The sequence below is a fragment of the Suricata suricatta genome, chromosome 3 (genome assembly GCF_006229205.1).
Source record: "Suricata suricatta isolate VVHF042 chromosome 3, meerkat_22Aug2017_6uvM2_HiC, whole genome shotgun sequence".
Lineage (NCBI taxonomy): Eukaryota > Metazoa > Chordata > Mammalia > Carnivora > Herpestidae > Suricata > Suricata suricatta.
The window spans coordinates 19,340,801-19,347,231 of NC_043702.1; positions in this window are offsets into that span (position 1 = coordinate 19,340,801).

The following is a 6,431-nucleotide window of genomic DNA, read 5'->3' on the forward strand; positions in this document are numbered from 1 at the left end:
TTTTCTATATATAGTATCTTCTTATCTGAAAGTGAAAGTTTTACTTCTTCCTTAACAATTTGGATGTCTTTTATTTCTTTTTGCTGTCTGATTCCAATACTATGCTGAATAAAAGTGGTGAGAGTAGACATCTTTGTCCTATTTGTGATCTTATGGGAAAAGGTTGATGATGATGTTAGCTATGGGTGTTTCATATGTGGGCTTTATTAAGTTGGAGTATGTTCCCTCTAAGCCTGCTTGTCAAGGGTTTTATTATAAATGGATGTTGTACTTTGTCAAACAGTTTTCAGCACCTATTGAAATGATCATATGGATTTTATCCTTTCTATTGTTGATATGAAGTATCACATTGATTGATTTACAAATACTAAACAACCCTTTCATTCCAGGAATAAATCCCACTTGATCATGGTGAGTGATTTTTTTAATATGCTGTTGGATTTGGCTTGTTAATGCTTTGTTGAGGAGTTTTGTTCATCAGGGATATTGACCTATAGTTCTCTCTCTCTCTCTTTTTTTTTTTTTTTGTAGTGTCTTTATTTGGTATTAGCATCAAGATAATGCTGGTTTCATGGAATGAATTTGAAAGCTCTCCTTCCTCTTTTATTTTTTGTGGTAGTTTGAAAAGAATAGATACTAACTTGTCTTTAAATGCTTGGGAGAACTCATCTGGGAGGCTGTCTGGTCCTGGACATTTTTTGCTGGGAATTTTTTGATTACTGGTTTAATTTCATTGTTTAAAGATTTTTGAGTTTTGTTTTGTTTTTGTTGCTGTTGTTTATTGTTTTGTTTTGGTTCTTTGGAGAGAGAGAGAGCAGGGGAGGGGCAGAGAAAGAGAGCAAGAGAGGGAATCTTAACCAGGCTCCATGCTCAGCAGGGAGCCCAATGCAGGGCATGACCCCACAACTGTGAGATCATGATCAGAGCTGATATCAAGAGTCAGACACTTAACCCCCTGAGTTACACAGGTGCCCCAAGAGTTTTCATTTTTTAATCCACAAAATGGAAATAATAATTCCTGCCTTGAAAGACTAATATGATAACATAAAAAATTAAGTAAATAAAGTTCTTTATGTATCATATGTTTATTAAATATATATATATATATGTATATAATATATTACATGTGTGTGTAGAACATAATAGAGGCTGACAGGGAAGGTTCGTGAATATAGCATGAAGTCTGGGTCTGAAGCTATAAGTAATATAAACAAACTGCAGTTCTCAAACAGAAGAGGGAGGTAGTTGGGGCATCTGGGTGGCTCAGTCCAGTGGAGCATCCGACTTTGGCTCAGGTCATGATCTCACAGTTCATGTATTCAAGCCCCACATCAGGCTCACTGCTGTCAGTGCACAGCCTGCTGTGGATCCTCTCTCTCTCTCTCTCTCTCTCCCTCTCTCTCTCTCTCTCTCTCTCTCTCTCTTCCCCCCGCCAAAAATGAATTTAAAATATTAAAACAAAGAAGAGAGAGGTAATAAAAACAGTTTTAAAAAGTAAATATGAGGGCAGCATGCAGGGTGGATGGAGCAAGGACAAATGGCAGAATGGAGACCAGTAGGAATCTGGTGTAATAAACTAGGTAAATGATGTTAAGAATCATAGGTGCCAGGAAGAATGCAGGAGTGAGGCTTATGTGACAGCTATAAGACAGTTTTCCTTTCCACATCACAGCTGCAAGGCTAGGTGTTTACTGTCTCACCTGGCTTCCCTTCTAGCACTTTGAGTTACCACAACTGACAAGCAGGAGTGGGTAGGGGTGATATCGAGCAAAGTAAGATGGATGTGAGCCTATCAAAGATTTGAGGCAAGGCTGGATCATACTTTTGTTAGAAAAATCACTTATTACTCTTTCTAAAAAAAAAAAAAATACATGGAATGCCTAGAATGTATCAGTCATGTTCAAGGGACTGAGAATATAGGAGTGAATAAAGTGCCTGTCTTTATATAGTTACTTTTAAGCTGAGGAGACTAGAAACAAAATAGTTAAGACAGAATATTTTAGATGGTGATAAGAAATTTAGAGAAAGGTAAAAGAGGGTGAGGAGATAAAGAATGCTAGAAGAGATAAGTCTGATTCTTTTATATGGGCCAATTAATGACCTCACTGATCATGAAAATTTTAAACCGATTCCTGAGATGGTGGATGATACTGCCTTTGAAGATATCTGGGGAAAGATTTCTAGGGGGACAGAAGGACCAGAAGCAACGAGATCAAGGCAAATGGAATGCAGGGACCAAAAAGGAAGGGGGTAGAAGATGTGCTAGGAGAGAGAGGGAGTAAAAGGTTTTTATAAGGATTTTGACTTTACCCTGAGATGGACAGTTATTGGAGAGAACTTATGCAAGATCTAACATGACCTGAATTATGCGTGTGTTTTTAAGTTTTCAAATTATTTTTATTATGAAATAAAACAAAGATTAAAAAAAAACAATGTATGACTACATGAATTTTATGAGATGTCATCCCTGTAACCACCACCCAGGTGAAAAGTAGAACCTTGCCAGTGACCCGCAGCCCCTCTATGTGTGCACCTCAGTCACACCTACCTCCCCCACCAAAGGGACCACAACTGATTTCATAATAATCACATATGTGCTTCTTTATAGCTTTATCACCCAAAAAGCATCCCTGAACATTATGATCTAGATTCTTACTTCATGGTTTTCACAATTCAAGAAGCCTTAAGTCTCTTTTTATTTGTCCTTCCACCTCTTCCTTCCTATTAATTGATCTGCTAAAGTTCCCATGCATTTGACTTATTGTTTCTCTTATTCTTGATGTTGCTGTTTGTGTATTTGTGGTGCTGCTTAGCTTGCTTCTCTGTCCTCGGAGTTTCCTGCAACAGAAACTTGGTTCAGTCTTAATCACCATGAATCATATTATAAAGACCCTTGTCTTGAGAATGGACAGTAAGGGAGAATTGCAGTAATATATTTCTATTTGAAAATCAGTTAGTGTTAAAGATTACTCAAGGAGGGGAGGAGCCAAGATGGCAGAGAGGAAGGGAGCTCTGTAAACTTCATCTGCCCCATCTATCGAACTGAGAAGGACATTACTCTCATCTGCAAAAGCAAAAGGTGAAAATCAGTTAGCTATCAGAAGAATACAAAAATTTACTGACCATTTACAACATTCCAGGCTTTATGCTAAGCTCTTTTTATTTCTTAAGTAGGGTTTACACCCAGTGTGGAGCCCAACGTGGGGCTTGAACTTATGACCCTGAGGTCAAAACCTGAGCTGAGATCAAGAGTCAGACAATCGACTGAGTCACCCAGGTGCCCTTCTAGGCACTTTTAAAATAAGATCTCCATTAAAGCATATAACAAATCAATGAAGAGAGACTACTATTCCAAGTTACAGTTAAGGAAATAGGCTTAAAGGGAATACAACACTTACCCTCAATGGCACAGCTAGTTAGTGGCAAAAAGAAGATCTGATCCCAAAGCTTATTCCCTGACCAATATCCTACACAGCTTCTGATTTTGCTTTGCATTCATATCTTAAATCATCCAGTTCCTTAGAAACCAAAATTGAATGGTTGCTACAGAGGCCTCTAATATAGGGTATCTGTCTAATCATCAGCTAGACATTTCTTCAAAATGCTTTAAGTGTCTTTTTACATGGTGGGTAGGCAAAGAGAAGCCCTTATTCAGGTTAGTTGTTTGCTTGAATCACACATGGGGTTGATGATTGAGCTTGGGCTGGAGACCAGATAGTCTGACCTACCATGTCACAGAAAGAGCTTTAGGTGTAGGTACATAAACACAGGCTGTGTATGCTACAGCTGAGATCCAGCAGTGGGCTGGTGTCCCTCATTAGGAAAAAGGATGGCTGATTGTCTAATACAAATCAGAATACCAGTCAACACTGACTAATATCCTCAGTATAGCTCTCTGAATATAGTTGCCAGACTAGAGATTCTTTAAGTAGAAATAATTCTTGTTTTAATTTTATATTGAATGGATTTGTGTTGGTGATTGGTACACAAGGTTTAAGAAGTTTACAGTTGGCCTCCCTTATCTGAGGTTTTACTTCCCGAGGCTTAATTTATGCACAGTCAACCACTGTTCGGAAGTAGATGATCCTCCTTCTGACATAGGTCAGAAGATCACAGAAGCCTAATGCTATGTCACAATGCCTGTGCCATTCACCAAACTCCATCTCTTCTTGGAGGAGCATCATCTCGCATCATCACAAGGAGGGTGAATACAGAACAGTAAGATATTTTGATAAAGAGAGAGAGGGTGAGAGAGACCACATTCACATAACTTTTATTAACATATATTGTTATAATTGTATTTTATTATTAGTTACTGTTAACTTCTTACTGTGCTTAATTTATGAATTAAACTTTGTTAGAGACATATAATTTTTTAATGTTTGTCAGCACAGAGCCTGACGGGGTGCTCAAACTCATGAACCATGAGATCATGACCTGAACCGAAGTCAGATGCTTAGGCAACTGAGTCACCCAGGCGCCCCATCATAGATATATATGTATAAAAAAAATATATAGTAGGCACAGACCTTCCTTGACTTACTATAATAGGGCTACATTCCAATAAGCTCATCATAAGTTGAAAATGTTAAGTCAAAAATGCATTTAGTACAGCTAACTTCCCAAACATAGCTTAGGTTAGCCTATCTTAAACATGCTCAGAACACTTACATTAGCCTATGGCTGGGCAAAATCATCTAATACAAAGCCTATTTTGTAATAAAGTGTTGAATATCTCATGTAATTGGTTGAATACTGAAAATTAAAACCAGAATAGTTGTCTGGGTACAGAATGGCTGCTTAATGTATCAGTTATTTACCCTCATGCTCATGTGGGTGATTGGGAGCTCCCACTGCCCAGCATCATGAGAGAGTTTGTACTGAATATCACAGCCTGGGAAAAGAACCAAATCCAAAACTCTTAGTACAGTTTCTACTGAAAGCATATGACTTTTGCATGATTGCAAAATCAAAAAAAAAAAAAGGTAAATGGAACAATTATTAGTTGGGCACCTATACGGGGTTTGGTACTATCCACAGTTTCAGGTAGCTACTGGGATTCTTGGGATGTGTCCCTACAGATAATGGGAACTAGCGTAGTTGTGAAATTTTGCTATCATAAAGTTCAAAAAAAAGTGTAAAGCAAAATTAGCATAAAAAATCCTCTGAAAAGTTTCTACATCAGAGACCATGGCACCATAACAGTTACTTTTTTACCCCTAGCTTTAGAATTAAATGTGCATCCAATGTAATCATGATCAGTTCCCAAAGAAACAGATGCTGCGTAGGTATGTCTTGACCACAGAGGTGCTATCTACCAGTTGTCAATGGCACATACTGGCGAGGATGTGGAGAAACAGGCACTCTCCTACACTGTTGGTTGGAATGTAAACTGGTACAGCCGCTCTGGAAAACAGTGTCGAGGTTCCTCAAAAAACAATCAGTGGAACTCCCTTATGACCCAGCAATAGCACTTCTGTGGATCTACCCAAGGGATACAGGAGTGCTGATGCATAGGGGCCCATGTACTCCAATGTTCATAACAGCACATTCAACAATAGCCAAATCATGGAAAGAGCCTAAATGTTCACCAACTGATGAATGGATCAAGAAGATGTGGTATATATATATACACAATAGAGTACTATATGACAATGAGAAAGAATGAAATCTGGCCATTTGTAGCAAAATGGATGGACCTAGAAGGAGTAATGCTAAGTGAAATAAGTCAGGCAGAGAAGGAGAGATACCATATGTTGTCACTCATAGGTCTAACAGGAGAAACCTAACAGGAGACCATGGGAATGGGAAAGGTGGTGGGGGTAAAGAGTTGGGGAGAGGGAGTGAGCAAATCATGAGAGAATTATGAATGCTGAGAACAAACTGAGAGCTGAAGAGGGAGGGAGGAAGGGGAAGGGAGGTGATGGTCATGGAGTGGGACACTTGTGGGGATGAACACTTGGTGTTATATGGAAACTAACTTGGTAATAAACTATTTTAAAAAATAATTGTTCCTCTCACTCTTCCCTACCTATCTTGCATCTTGAATTGGGAAACTGTGTCCCCAATATTTGCAAGTCACTGCCCACCTCTGAAACCATTTATCCCTCTTGTTCTTTTTTTTTTTTCATAATATTTTATTGTCAAATTGTTTTCCATACAACACCCAGTGCTCTTCCCCTCAAGTGCCCTCCACCATCACCACCACCTGTCTTCCCTCCTCCCTCCTCCCCCCCAACCCTCAGTTCATTCTCAGCATTCAATAGTCTCTCAAGTTCTGCATCCCTCTCTCTCCCCAACTCTCTCTCCCTCCTCCGTTCCCCCTGGTTCTCCATTAGGTCTCTCTTGTTTTCCTGCTAGACCTATGAGTGCAAACATATGGTTTCTGTCCTTCTCTGCCTGGCTTACTTCGCTCAGCATGACACCCTCAA